Raw genomic sequence first — 14,304 nt, 5'->3', positions numbered from 1 at the left:
AACACCCTCCACGCTACTGCGAACCCAGTGACACTTCCTTTCTTCGCACCATTCGCCAATCGCGCAGCTCCCCAACCTGGGTAATGTATTTTATATTCTCGCGCCTCCTTTCAGCCGCCTAGAGTGCTAAGACTGTGTTACCTTCATTTAGTCACATGGTCAAACCACCGGTGTATGGCTTCAAGCGACTACCATTCACCTTTCCTGGGAAGGGTTCTCCATTCAATTTGACCAACTGTACCGCTCCTCTGTCGATAATATCTTTAATGACATAAGGCCCTAACTAGTGCATCCTAAACTTCCCTGGAAATTTATCAAACTTACTATCATATAGAAAAACCAGGTCATTTACCTTAAATGAGTGCAACTTAATGTGTCAATCATGCCATGCCTTTTTGTGCTACTTTTCGACCTGCTGGTGAAATCCAGCTAGAAATATTTCTTCCTCCAGTTCATCTAGCTGTGTGAGCCTTTCCTCCATGGCTCTGTGATCCGTCATACCTATGAGCACTGCTATTCATAGGCTAGGCACAATATATTCCATCGGCATTACCACTTCAACCCCATAGATGAGCCTAAAGGGGGTTTTTCCAGTCAACTTCTTGCATGTCGTTCGATAAGCCCATAATACTGCAGGTATGCGTAGGTCCCAATCACTTCATTGAGCATTGCAAACCTTGGTGAGCGCATTTTCGAGCACTTTGTTGAACGCTTCCATTGTCTTGTTAGCCTGCGGGTGATACGGTGTGCTCTTATGGTGGTATACCTGAAATTCCTCTGTTAGCGTGTTTATCGTCTCATTCAGGAAGTGTGTACCACGACCACTCATCAAGATCTTTGGATAGCCAAATCGCGTTAGTACATGCTCAAATAGGAACTTCACGACATTTGCACCTATGCAATCCTTCACCAGTTACGCATCTACCCAACAAGTCAAATACTTTGTTGCTGTGATAATGTACCTTGCTCCTGTCTTTCCTTGTGGCTGAATGGGTCATACAAAATCTATCACCCACTTCTCGAAGGGTTGCAACGTCATTTGTGGATTCAAAGGCATCTCATCCATCTATGATGACTTGCCAGTCCTTTGACACACATCACACGCCTTGCAATATGCTTTTGAGTCCTGATGGAGGGTTGGCCACCACAACCATTCTCGTAGAATATTTTGTGTGGTGTCTCTCCCTGCATAATGTCCTCCCATGGTGACCCCATGAGCATCTGCGAGAATGTTGCTGCTTTCGAACTCAAGTACATACCATCGCAATATCTCATCAGTCCCCATCTTGTACAGATGCCCAACAATGACAAGAAATCTAGGGCGCACACCACTAATTCCTTCTTTTGCTGGATAGTGTATCCTTCCAGTGCAGTACCTATTGTTAGGAAATGTACTATATCTTCAAAATGACCATCCGCGAAGCACACTGCAAATAGTTAAGCGTCAGGCAATCCCTCCTCCAAATTAGTGGGTTTCTCCCATGTTTCGATGCGTGAAATATGGTCTAGTCCTGCGTTTAGTCATCCAAGCTTCACAACAACTTCAAAATCATACTCTTGGAACAATAAGAGCCACCTGCAGATTCTCCCCCCCAACATAGGCTTATTGACCACGTACTTCAGCGCGGAGTGATATGTATACATCTTAAAATGGCCTCCCAGGAAGTAGTGCCTATACTTCTAGAGTGCATACACCATGGCTAGCCCTTCATGCTCAGTAGTGGAATAGTTCTTATCTGCTTTGGATAATCTTCGGCTTGCAAACGCGATAGGATGATCCAAGCCTTAATTGGTTATGCCAGTGCTCTAATTCTTCATTGAAGTCTGAAGTGCAAGAACTCTCGTGATCACATGTAATTCGTCCATCCACAGTGGGATTCACCCAATCTTGATCTCACGTCGTTATCTTATAGATATAGTCCAAATCATCATTGCTCTCATAATCGCGGACTGGTTCCATATAGCGCGATCCCTCAGCAGGATCTATAGGTACTATTACACGTAGCGATTTCTTCTCAAAGATCATCTTCCACTTCTTCAGGTTGATTACCCCGTTCATATCAGTGGCCCAATCAATTCCTAGGAGCATAGGATAGGGATTGTTGTCATCCACTATCTATATTACTTCAAAATCAACCAGTATGCTTGCTTCCTCAATATCCATGGTCACCCCCTGTAGCCACCCCATGGGGATGATCTTCTGTTGATTGGCCATCCTTAGTTGAATCCGAGACCATTGCGGCACAGGTCTCCCCATTCATTCCCAAGTCTACTTCAGTAGGACGTTCACATCTGATCCTAGGTCCAAAATAACCTGATCTATCTCATACTCTCCTATCTACGCAGTCAATCTCATCTCTTGTCCCATCCTTGTTTTATGCTTGCCAATCTTTCGTACTATGTGTGGCTCACCCAGCGTAGTTCTTGTGCATCTATTGATGAGCTCTTGTAACCCTTTCACAGCCTTACTATCACGCAGTAACTTCATACAGGTCTCAAGGAAAGTTGTGAGCATAGAGGGGTCCATCTCTTGCTTAGGCTTATCCCTGCTTCATGAGGTGGAGGCCTCAGTGAAGCTCTTTTTAGCTTCCATGAAGGTTTCACGTGCACACTCCAAATCAAACTCAGCCTCTTTCGCCAGAGCTTTGCAAACCCATGTACTATCTTCTGGTTGTTTTCCCTTGTCATCTCCTGTCGCAATTCCACTCCTGAGCACTATATTTACATTTGGATTCTCTTCGCGCAGCTTAGACCTCATCATCTGTAGGTTCTGAGTTGGTGGAGGTGGTAGCACCCCTTTATCACATATCCTAGCTATCAACGTAGGACAATCTTCCATTTCATGATCAAACAGTGTGCAATACTTACATGACGGATGTGTTGGGTTAGTGCAATCACGGGCATAGTGTCCTGGCCCTCCGTAATTGTAGTAAATCAACTTTCCTCGACCTCTACTAGGTCCTCCTCCACCTCGGCCTCGTCCGTGCCCCTGAAATCTTGTCCGCGCCATCCTTGCACTTTGGTCAAGGGGCCGCATTTTGGCCTATACCCTATAGGCAGGAGTTCTATCCATCATCAATTCATAGCTCCTACAAGTACACTCATCATGCCCTACCAACCAACAAAAGTTGCAAAATCGCTGTTGCGGTGCCTGTACAAACTTCTGCAGCAAATGGCAGTTATTCATGGCATGTTTTCCTGCTACCAAACAGATAGCGCACCATAATGTAGGCCCCGTGCTAGGTCCTACTTGAGCTTCTGGCCTTAAAGGCATCAGTCCCCCTCCTACAATATAGTTCGCAAAGACCAGGTAATGGTCCTTGTCATGCCCTTGACTCTTCCATTTCAAGCACCATACCTCCTCATGCACCTCTAGTCCGTCCATTAGGTTCATGTTGGCTTCGCGGATTATACATTTCAACCTTTGATCTAATCCCCAAGGCATCTCGCCTGGTTGCATCATGATTTCTTTGAATCCCATAATCGACTGTGCCTCAAATTTAGGCCTACTAAATTCTTTATTCAATGATGTCTGGATGTCTACCACTCCAACATTTGGCTATCATTAGAGTACTTAATATACGAGGTTAGTACGCTATCTTGCAGAGCACTAACCAGCGTTGCCTTCTTTATGTGATGATCTGTAACACCTTAAGCTTCCCATACAGCCCTCACAACGAGCCAGAATTGGTCTAGGTCCTCATTTCCCAAGCCTTTGAACAAAGGCAGCTTCACTGTATTTTCCATACCGAACTGTGCTAGAGAAGGAGGTGGTACGGGTGAAGTTGGAGGCGATGTTGGTGAAGTTGGAGGTGGTGTGGGCAGAGGTGGTATTCGCAGAAATCCTTTTCTTATTAACTGAATAGCACTTCACGGAGAAACCTTTGCTATCTCTTCTTTGTCACTTCACAGAGGTGAAACCAATGGGCTATACTTCGGACCCTTTTTTGCTTCATTCCTGTAAGTTTTTCCACTTCGCGTAGTTTTAAACATCAAGGTAGCTGCATAACCTGTTATTCGCACAATAGCATTTTAATCCAGGTATTCGAAGATTTTATGTAGTTACCTCGCGGTCCTTTGAAAAAGCGTCGCTCTGCCTCGTTGTAGCTTATTGAGGTGTCGACCGCGAATTCAATTGCAAATCCTCGTATGACACAATCAAGCCAATGATCGACAGCGCAAGTGATCTTATCTTCCGATGCTTCCAACCTTCACACTAGCTCTGGGGTCCACACAATAGGACTGTCAATTTTCCACCTTCCTTGGCTATCTGCTAGCTTTGTGATCCACTCATATAACTCAATAGGGAAGGAGCAGAAAAAGATCTCATGGATCTCTATATACAGGTATCTGTCCAACCACTGTTCCTTTGTCAGTTGTGGGTTTCTTTTCTCCTGCGCTGCGAATTCGTGGATCTTCCTATCCAACTAGTCTTCAATCTCCTTTTTAGTTGGATTCCAGTGATATGACATCACACATCCCTTATGCAGATTTTGGTCCCGGCAACAGAAACAATTTTTGGCTTTAGGGGGCCTGACCCAGGTTCAACATTAATTAGCCAAACAAATCCCTACACTACTGGCCCTTTCAGCATCAGCCCGCAGAGCGCAGACTAAAGTCTCACCCAAAGCAGTATGGGGGGATGCTGGAACCAAGTTTCTGCACCCTGAGATGGTTGTGATGTCATTTGATTCCTTCTATCTCTACCTTCACGTAGGTCGCTTTTCTCTAGGGCTTGCAAGACGAGCCCTTTATCCTGTCTCTCAATACCTCCGCGAAAGGGTATGATCGAGCTTCGCGCAGCCATATCCTGCTACTCAGGCATAGCAGCGCGCCATGCAGATTCCCCAATTAGTCTAAGTGATTTTCTTATCTTATCAAATAATTAAAGTTATCACCACGTAAATAAATATCCTTGATCGCGTTCAATTATCCAATGTATTTGTATTCATTCGCACATCATATAAGCGTAATAAAAGAAATTCATACATAACATATCAAGATGCAATAACAAAACGAAGACACAGAAATTGTAGAATATCTTTCTTTATTAATATCTTCCAAGTGTTTACAGACTCCGTCCACCCTACACACACAGCTACAGGGGTCCGCGCACTCAGCTGTGGACTTTTATCCTAGGCCTCTGTGCACTTACCTGTAGAATCTCATCCTACGCTACAACCCAAGACTTAGACTTCTTACTTCAGAGCTACAACTCTCTTACATTATTCTTCATTCTTTGTCTCCAAAACTACTTAGATCTTAGCTCTTTTTATACAATCCCATGGTCCGTGGACCATGGGTAGATCCCTTACAGCCAACTTTACAAAACTAAGGGCAGACTACCCTTTATGACACATAACACCTTCGCTCTCCGTGACCACAAAATGCAGATTCTTTACAATTATATTACAAAATTTTACTTGAACATGGGCTTTTAGCCCTAAAACTTCCCTTGGGGGATCCTGCTCCCAACAGGAGTCGACAACCTAAGACCTTACTTACTTCCCTCAAGTGTTACAGGTCCTCTAGGAGGTACCCAACCCCTCCAGGTGTCCAACCCCTAATCTAAATCTCTCTTTCAATGACCTAGAGCTCCATTCGCTCCCTTGACAATGCCTCCAAGTGACTCTAAGACTCCATTCACTCCCATAGTCCTGCTTCCCAGTGATTATAGATTTTTCTAGTCATTTCTATGACAATGACCCTGAATTTTGAGCCACTTTTTCAGGGCTAGGAATCAATCCCCTACCCAGAACTCAATGAATCTTCCAGAAATAATGAAACACATATAAACAAGGCTTCCAAACCAAAACATAAATTAGCACTTGACCTAACCTCTCCCAACCAAGACTGGAATTCCATCAAACACATGATGTACATAAAACCTACGGGTCATGAATTCATATCTAAACATAAGGATTTGAAATCTTATCCAAGATTTAACAAGAAGGGTTAATGCCTTATCACAATAGCTGTCATAACACCAATTATGCCAGGCATTCATTAACCAGACATTCATTAATTAAAATTTGATAAGGGCCATACTTAGATCTGTCATATTACCATTCTTATAACCAGCATATAACCAAATAGATAACAATGATAGAACAACCATTAAAGTCACATAATAACAAGTATAATTACTCAACAAAGACAAGAGAAACTTATCTCTTATTGACCAAATGCAAAATCCAACCAAGCCAGGGACTTCCACGTACCACCCAAACATAGACTGGGTTGAACCAAATCATTCTTTTAGCCAATCACCCCCGTGCCATATTCCAAGCATGAATGTGGGATCTCATGGGATAAACCAATCCATAAACAATCAAGGGAATCCATATGTTAAACCCCCTCCACCCTCACCATACCATGATCTTAGCTAAACCTATCCCGAGATAGAAAAAAGCAAACTGAGCTTAGATGCCTCAGAATTCCTTCACCATCCCTTAAGGAATTTTCCTGTCTCAACCCACGTGTCGAGGGCTTCCTAGAGAAAACCATCTCCACCCTCAAACCTTGGGATTTTCCTAAGACCACCTCACCCAGATCCAAAACCTTCTGGCAATCCAAATCTCAACCAAGAAAGAATCCCATCACACCATGGCTATTCAGAAATGGCAAGGCGAGGCTAAAACCATTGTCGAAACCCATCAAAACCCATTCTAATGACAACAAATGAATCAAATACACACATGCATATACCATGCATGCCAAAACCAACTAGGAAATCATACATGCAACCTGTTACCTACAAGTGTTCCCGTTGAAGCCGCTTGATTCAACCTTTCCTTGCTTGATCCTTGTTTTCCCTTACTTTCCTTGTCCTTCATTTTCTTTCCTTGTCCTTCCTTTTCTTGATTTCTTTCCTTCTCCTCTAAGTGCTCTTCTCCTCTTTGAGACTAACTCCAAAACTGAACTGACAAAAGGCCCCAAATTGATGCTTTTATGTATTTTTATTATTGATGCCTCTAATTTCTTCATTTTCCTTAATTTTCCTTCAATTTCCTCCTCACATGCGACCTGTGACCTTTCGCCTCCCTTTTATCCTATTTTCCTATATTTTCATAAATAAAATACTAATTAATGTGTTAGGTCCCTATAATATTAGTGATTACCCCATTACTATTGTAGTTTTATCCCTTATTAATATTGTTGTGCCCCTATTGTCCCCATATTGTTATTATTGTGCCCCATAGAATCCCTCTATTGTTATTTTTGTGCCTTTATATTATTATTGTTAGATCAGCTGGGTTATATTGTGACTCCTTAGACTCCTATATATAGAAATGAGGTTTTGTCATTTGAATAATCAAAGAATCATTCATTTGTGTAATGTAAAGGAGGTTGCCCCCTCGAAGAGGCTGAATTCTAAGGCTTTGATCTATCTTTTCTATCTTTTTGTGAGCTAATTTCATAACATTTGGTATCATAGCTTTGGATTCTAGGGTTTCGCTGCTCCAAATAGGTCATCGTGGCATTTTCGCTATAACTTTTTTCTGTGATGTTTCTAAGGCGAAAAAAAAACAATTTGAGACAAAATTGCACTGAACATCAGGTCCAAATTTCAAAGCTTTTTGCGCTATATTTGCAGAGATATGATCTGAGGAAGTTGGTCTTTTTGCAGACTCCTGAATTACATTCCAAACAAGTGACCTGGGGAAAATCATCATAACCTTCTCTCTGAGCATCGGATTGAAATTTCATAAGAAGGTAGAGAAAGAGGATGGACTGTAGTTTCTTGTATATATTTTTCAGAGCCAAAGGTCGAAACAAGGACACGTGGCACATCGTATAAGTTCACTCTATTGAACTAGTCTATAATCAGGTCACTGTGGGAGATTTGGCATAACTCTCCTTGGAGAATCCAATTTGGATTAGACTGGTGGCATTGGAAAGAGGACATAGAGGGCTATTGCAGGTCGTAATTTCAGAAATGGATGATTCGAAATTATAGAGATACATCAGAGGCAATATCGAGCTCCTACAAAGTGAAAAAAGGTGTGTAGATTTTTTTAAATTTTTGCTTAAACTTGGTTTGAAAAATTATTTTGGAGGAATTCAAAGGGCATAGTAGAACATTATTATTGGTAGCTGATGCCCCGAGGAAAGAAAATGCAAACACCTAGTAAGCAACCTGAAAGCTCTAGCATGACTTATGAAGAAGAGGAAGAAATGCAACATGATATATCAAAATTACGAGACTAAGTGCAAAAAATGTCACTCACACAAAAAGTAACAGAATCTAAGATGGATGGTTTAAAGAAAGATGTAGAAGCTAAGATGAATGATGTGGAAGCTAAGATGGATGATTTGAAGATAGATTTGAAGACAAGCATGGCAGATTTGAAGACAGATTTGACAAATTTTCTACAAGAAATACTTACTAATGGTGAAAGGGTAGTAAAGGAAACTCATGATGTGAACAAAAGAAATGTTAATCATGATTTCATAGACTCTAATGTTGGATCGAAGACCCACCATATTCCAAAAATCGATATGAGGAAGTTTGATGGCAAGGATCCTGCAACATGGATATTACAGATGGAGCAATTTTTAGATCTCAATAATGTGCAAAACACACAAAAGGTACGTATTGCAACTTTATATTTGGAACCAAATCAGTTTGTATGGTATCAATGGCTTTTCTCTCGTAAACAAATTATCACTTGGGCAATTTTTACAAAAGAATTGATAGCACATTATGAGGATACAAAAAGCAACACTTTTTTTAGCCAATTGATAAGTCTCAAACAAAAGGGTTCAATAATGGAGCACATTGAGGAGTTCCAAAAATTGAACATAAGGGTAAAAAATATTCCAGAGGAGCATAGGATTGATGTGTTCATAGGGACTTTAAAGGATAATATCCAACATGATGTTTGCCTTTGGGAACCTGATTCATTAGAGAAGGCATTCAGGTTAGCAAGAAAAATGGAAAGCAAAATTATGGCAACTAGGAAGCATACCACTCACAACTATAAAGATGGAAGTGTTGTTGCCCCTAGTCTTCCACAACCTATAAGGTTGAAACCACAAAAATTGGAAGAAAAAAGAGCAAAAGGGCTTTGTTACAGTTGTGATAGCAAATACACTAAAGGTCATAAGTGTGCTGAGAAGAAATTATTCTACATAGATTGTGAAGGGGAAGAAGAAAAGGAGCAAGAAAGGTCAAAAGAAGAGGATATACTCCAGGAACAAAGCCTAGATAAAGAAGAAATGAATCCGACCATATCTTGTAATGCATTGGCTAGAATTACCACTCCTCAAACCATCAAGATAGAAGGACAAATCAAGAAGAAAAAGGTAATAGTGTTGATTGATTCAGGAAGTACCCACAATTTTATTCATTGTAAGATAGCAAAAGAATTGAATTGCTTCCTATATCCAGCACCAGAGTGTCAAGTGATGGTTGCAAATGGAGGAATGATAAATTTCTCTGGAAAGTGCCATAATATCAAGCTATCCATGGGAGAATATGTATTGAATAGCCCAAAGCTACTAGGAGTCCAATGGCTACAATCCTTGGGTACAATAGCTTTTAATTTTCAAGAACTTTTCATGAAATTTTTTGCGGAAGGAAAGGAAGTTGAATTAAGGGGTATTGTAGGGAAACCTGGAAAGATAATCAGCTCTAACGGTATGACAAAGCTTCTAAAAAAGGAACAAAGAGGTGTAATTGCACAATTATGTTCGCTAGATGTTTCCACATTGAAATCATCTATTTCTCCAGATCTCCAAAAAGCCTTGGACAATCATTCCAAGGTATTTGAGACTCCCAAAGGTCTCCCACCTATTCGTGATCATGATCATGCTATTCATCTGATTCCAGGAAGTGTTCCTCCAAACATCAGGCCGTACAGATATCCCTATGCCCAAAAGAGTGAAATTGAACATATGGTTGTAGAAATGCTAGAGGCTGGTATAATTCAACCTAGTCAAAGTTCTTTCTCTGCTCCAGTAGTATTGTTGCACAAGAAGGATGGATCATGGCGCATGTGTCCAGATTATAGGGAGCTCAACAAGCTCACTATTAAGGATAAGTTTCCCATTCCTTTCATTGATGAATTACTGGATGAATTGCATGGATCAATTTACTTCACCAAGTTGGATCTTCATTCAAGATATCATCAAATCAGAATGAAGACTGAAGACATTCTGAAAACAACATTTAGAACTCATGAGGGTCATTATGATTTTTTGGTCATGCCTTTTGGCCTTACCAATGCACCTTCTACATTTCAAGGTTTGATGAATTCCATTTTCAAACCCTTCCTTAGAAAATTTGTGTTAGTATTTTTTGATGATATACTAATCTACAACAAGTCTTGGAAGGATCATGTTGAACATGTTGACAAGGTGCTACAACTATTGGAGGAAAAACAATTATATGTAAAAAGATCCAAATGTTTCTTTGGAGTACAAGAGGTGGAATATCTGGGTCATATTGTATCTCATGAAGGAGTTAAGGTAGACCCTAGCAAAATTAAACCCATTAAGGAATGGAAAATCTCCACATCCATAAAGCATCTAAGAGAATTTCTCGGGTTGACAAGGTATTATCGCAAGTTTGTTAAGAATTATAGGAGAATATCAGCACCTCTAATAACATTATTGAAGAAAGATGCATTTTCATGGACTTTAGAAGCAACAAAGGCCTTCGAACATCTTAAAGAGGCAATGTGCCAAGCACCGGTCTTAGCTGCACCGGACTTCACAAAAACCTTTATTGTGGAATATGATGCTTCAGGAAATGGAATTGGTGTTGTTTTAATGCAATATGAAAGACCCATTGCTTTTGAAATTCTTCCAATCAAGGGAAAGTTTTTACACAAATCTATTTATGAGAAGGAAATGTTGGCAATACTACATGCACTTAAGAAATGGCGACCCTACCTAATGGGAAGACACTTCAAGGTAAAAATGGACCATGATAGCCTTAAATGCTTTTTAGAACAAATATTATGCTCTGAAGAGCAACAAAAGTGGGTCACAAAGATGTTGGGTAATGACTTTGAAATCATCTACAAAAAAGGGAAGAAAAATGTGGTGGCAGATGCACTCTCAAGAAATGATGAGGATGTGGAAGCATTGTTGTGCGCAATTTCTCTTATCCAACCAGATTGGATAAACGAAGCAAGGGAGGAATGGAAGAATGATGAAGAAGTGTGGGCACTTATTCGAAATTTACAACAAGATTCCAGTACATCTGATACATTTAGCTGGAAAAATGATTCGTTATGGTACAAATATCGCTTATACCTCTGTAAGAATTCCCAACTCAAACAAAATATTCTTATGGAGTTGCACACTTCTCCCTTAGGAGGGCACTCAGGATTTTTGAAAACTTACCATAGGGTTAAGAAGGAATTTTTTTGGGATGGCCTTAAATCGGATATTCAAAAGTTTGTGGCAGAATGTTTGGTTTGCCAACAAAATAAAGTTGAAACAATTAAGACCCTAGGTCTATTACAACCTTTATCCATTCCAAGCCAACGTTGGGAGGAGGTTTCAATGGATTTTATCACAGGTTTAGCCAAGTTTGAGGGAAAGAGTGTCATCATGGTGGTAGTTGACAGACTTACCAAGTATGCACACTTTTGTGCATTATCACATCCATTTAAAGCCAGTACAGTTTCTACTGCATTTATGGAAACAATTCAAAAGCTACATGGAAACCCAAAGATTATTGTAAGTGACAGAGATCCCATTTTCACTATAAATTTTTGGAGAGAATTATTTTCTTGTCTTGGTACTTAGTTAGCTCATAGCTCATCTTATCATCCTCAATCTGATGGGAAAACTGAGATATTAAACAAATGTTTGGAATGACATCTCTGTTTCTTTGTATCTGATAAACAGACACAATGAGTCAAATGGTTACCTCTGGCTAAATGGTGGTATAACACTTCCATACAGCAACAAAAATGACCCCATTTATGGCACTTTATGGATATCAACCACCATCCATCACATCATATTTAAGAGAAAATTCTAAGGTTCAAGCAGTGGAACATCACATCAAGAATCAACAACAAGTCCTCCAACTCTTAAAGGATAACCTCATGTTGGCGCAAAATAGAATGAAAGAACAGGCAGATCAACATCACAACAAAAGAAGTTTTGATGTAGGTGGTTAGGTATTCCTACAGCTACAACCATATAAACAAATGTCCCTCAAGCAAGCTAAGAAGGATAATAAATTATCACCAAAGTATTATGGTCCGTACAAGGTGTTGCAAAAGATTGGTACTATGGCATACAAATTGGAGCGTCTTGCAGCTTCTCGAGTGCACCCAGTTTTCCATGTTTCATGTTTAAAGAAGGTCATAGGCGACAAGCTCCCAGTTCAAACAATATTTCCAGAACTTGACGAGGAAGGAAAAATTATATTGGAACCGGAAGCAATCACACAAACAAGAACTCGAAATCGAAATCGATCAATTTCGGAGTATCTCATCAAGTGGAAGAACTTATCCACTAAATACTCCACATGGGAGGATGAGAATTTTATACAGAAGCATCCAAAACTACTCAAGCATTGAGGACAACACTTTCTTGAAGGAAAGGGGCATGTTAGGTCCCTATAATACTAGTGATTACCCCATTACTATTGTAGTTGTATCCCTTATTAATATTGTTGTGCCCCTATTGTCCCCATATTGTTATTACTGTGCCCCATAGAATCCATCTATTGTTATTTTTGTGCCTTTATATTATTATTGTTAGGTCGGTTGGGTTATATTGTGACTCCTTAGACTCCTATATATATAAAGGAGGTTTTTTCATTTGAATAATCAAAGAATCATTCATTTGTGTAATGTAAAGGAGGTTGCCCCCTCGAAGAGGCCGAATTCTAAGGCGTTGATCTATCTTTTCTATCTTTTTGTGAGCTGGTTTCATAACATAATGCCTCTTTTCCTTTTCAAAGCCTTTGTCATTTCCTTTGCAAATTTCCTTTAGCCATAAACACAACAAGTGATGCCCACTAGGAGACTTCACCCAACATTCATCTTGAATAAGTGTCCCATGACCTTGGTCTTATTTTTCCTTTATTAACTTTATTACATGAACTTTTAACCTGGGGCTATTACACTTGCCTAAAAGGTTTTTTGGACAAACTATGCTAGTGCAAACAAAACTTCCAAAATTAGATGAAGAAGGGAAGTTAATTGTTGAACCAAAAAATGTTATATATTGGCATTCTCTATCACTTTAGAATATAACCATTTTAAAGTACCTAATTAAGTGGAAGAATATGCTTCTAGAAGAAACTACATTGGAAAATGCATAGTTCATGAACGAATGCCCTTAATTACAAATTTTAGGGGAAAATATTTTTAAAGAGGGGGGCTATGTTAAGGCCCCTATGTTAAGGACATGACAAGCATTCATTATTAATTTATTAGTAATGATTAGGATGACCTAGTGGTATGTTACATCATGTCACTTAATCTCGTATTTATGGTAAACGAGATTCATTTCTATAAGCATCTTATGGGCCCTATGTTAAGGACATAACAAGCATTCATTATTAATTTATTAGTAATGATTAGGATGACCTAGTGGTATGTTACATCATGTCACTTAATCTCCTATTTATTATAAAGGAGATTCATTTCTATAAGCATCTTATCATGTCTTGTGCATTGATTCATTGTCAAAAAAAGGTTCCCCCTTGAAGTAGCTTGTTGTTCATGGACTTCTATCATTCTCAAGGCATGGAGTTCATTTTTCTTGCTATTGAGGAGTTTGGTTCATTAAAATATATATATATATATATATATATATATATATAGAGAGAGAGAGAGAGAGAGAGATGACAGAACAAGTGGAGCATGTGATTGGCTAGGGTTTCAGTAAGAAAACCATGACGCATTTGCAACAACCCCTCAGCAACGGTGAATCCATCATCTGTACCTACCTCACTTAGGCCTTCTGACAGCATCATGAGTACATCAACTAGGGTGCGATATTCCCTCATACCAAAATGTAGCGGCTGGAGAAACAAGTAGTCAAGGAGAGCAACAACAGGAAATCACAGCGGCACCAGCAAAGGACCTCTGGTTATGGGAGCCCAATGGCAAGCACACTTGCGAGGTTAGTGTCTTCTAAGGGCTGCCAAAAAACTGATATTTTTCATACCAACCTATTAGTGTCTATCAGTCCTTCGAGTCACCGGTGATCAAATGTGCTCTTTCAAAGTCTTTTGATAGGGTCCTAGGTCAAATTTATATGGTTTCAATAGGATTTCAAATAAAACTTTGGTCACTGGTTAGTGTGTCTAGGTATGTTACTACT

This window comes from Pinus tabuliformis, chromosome 4_1 (genome assembly GCF_031772625.1).
Source record: "Pinus tabuliformis cultivar Carrire ecotype Pingquan chromosome 4_1, CPIR1, whole genome shotgun sequence".
NCBI classification, from domain to species: Eukaryota; Viridiplantae; Streptophyta; class Pinopsida; order Pinales; family Pinaceae; genus Pinus; species Pinus tabuliformis.
Note: the sequence above shows the minus strand (reverse complement) of the source record.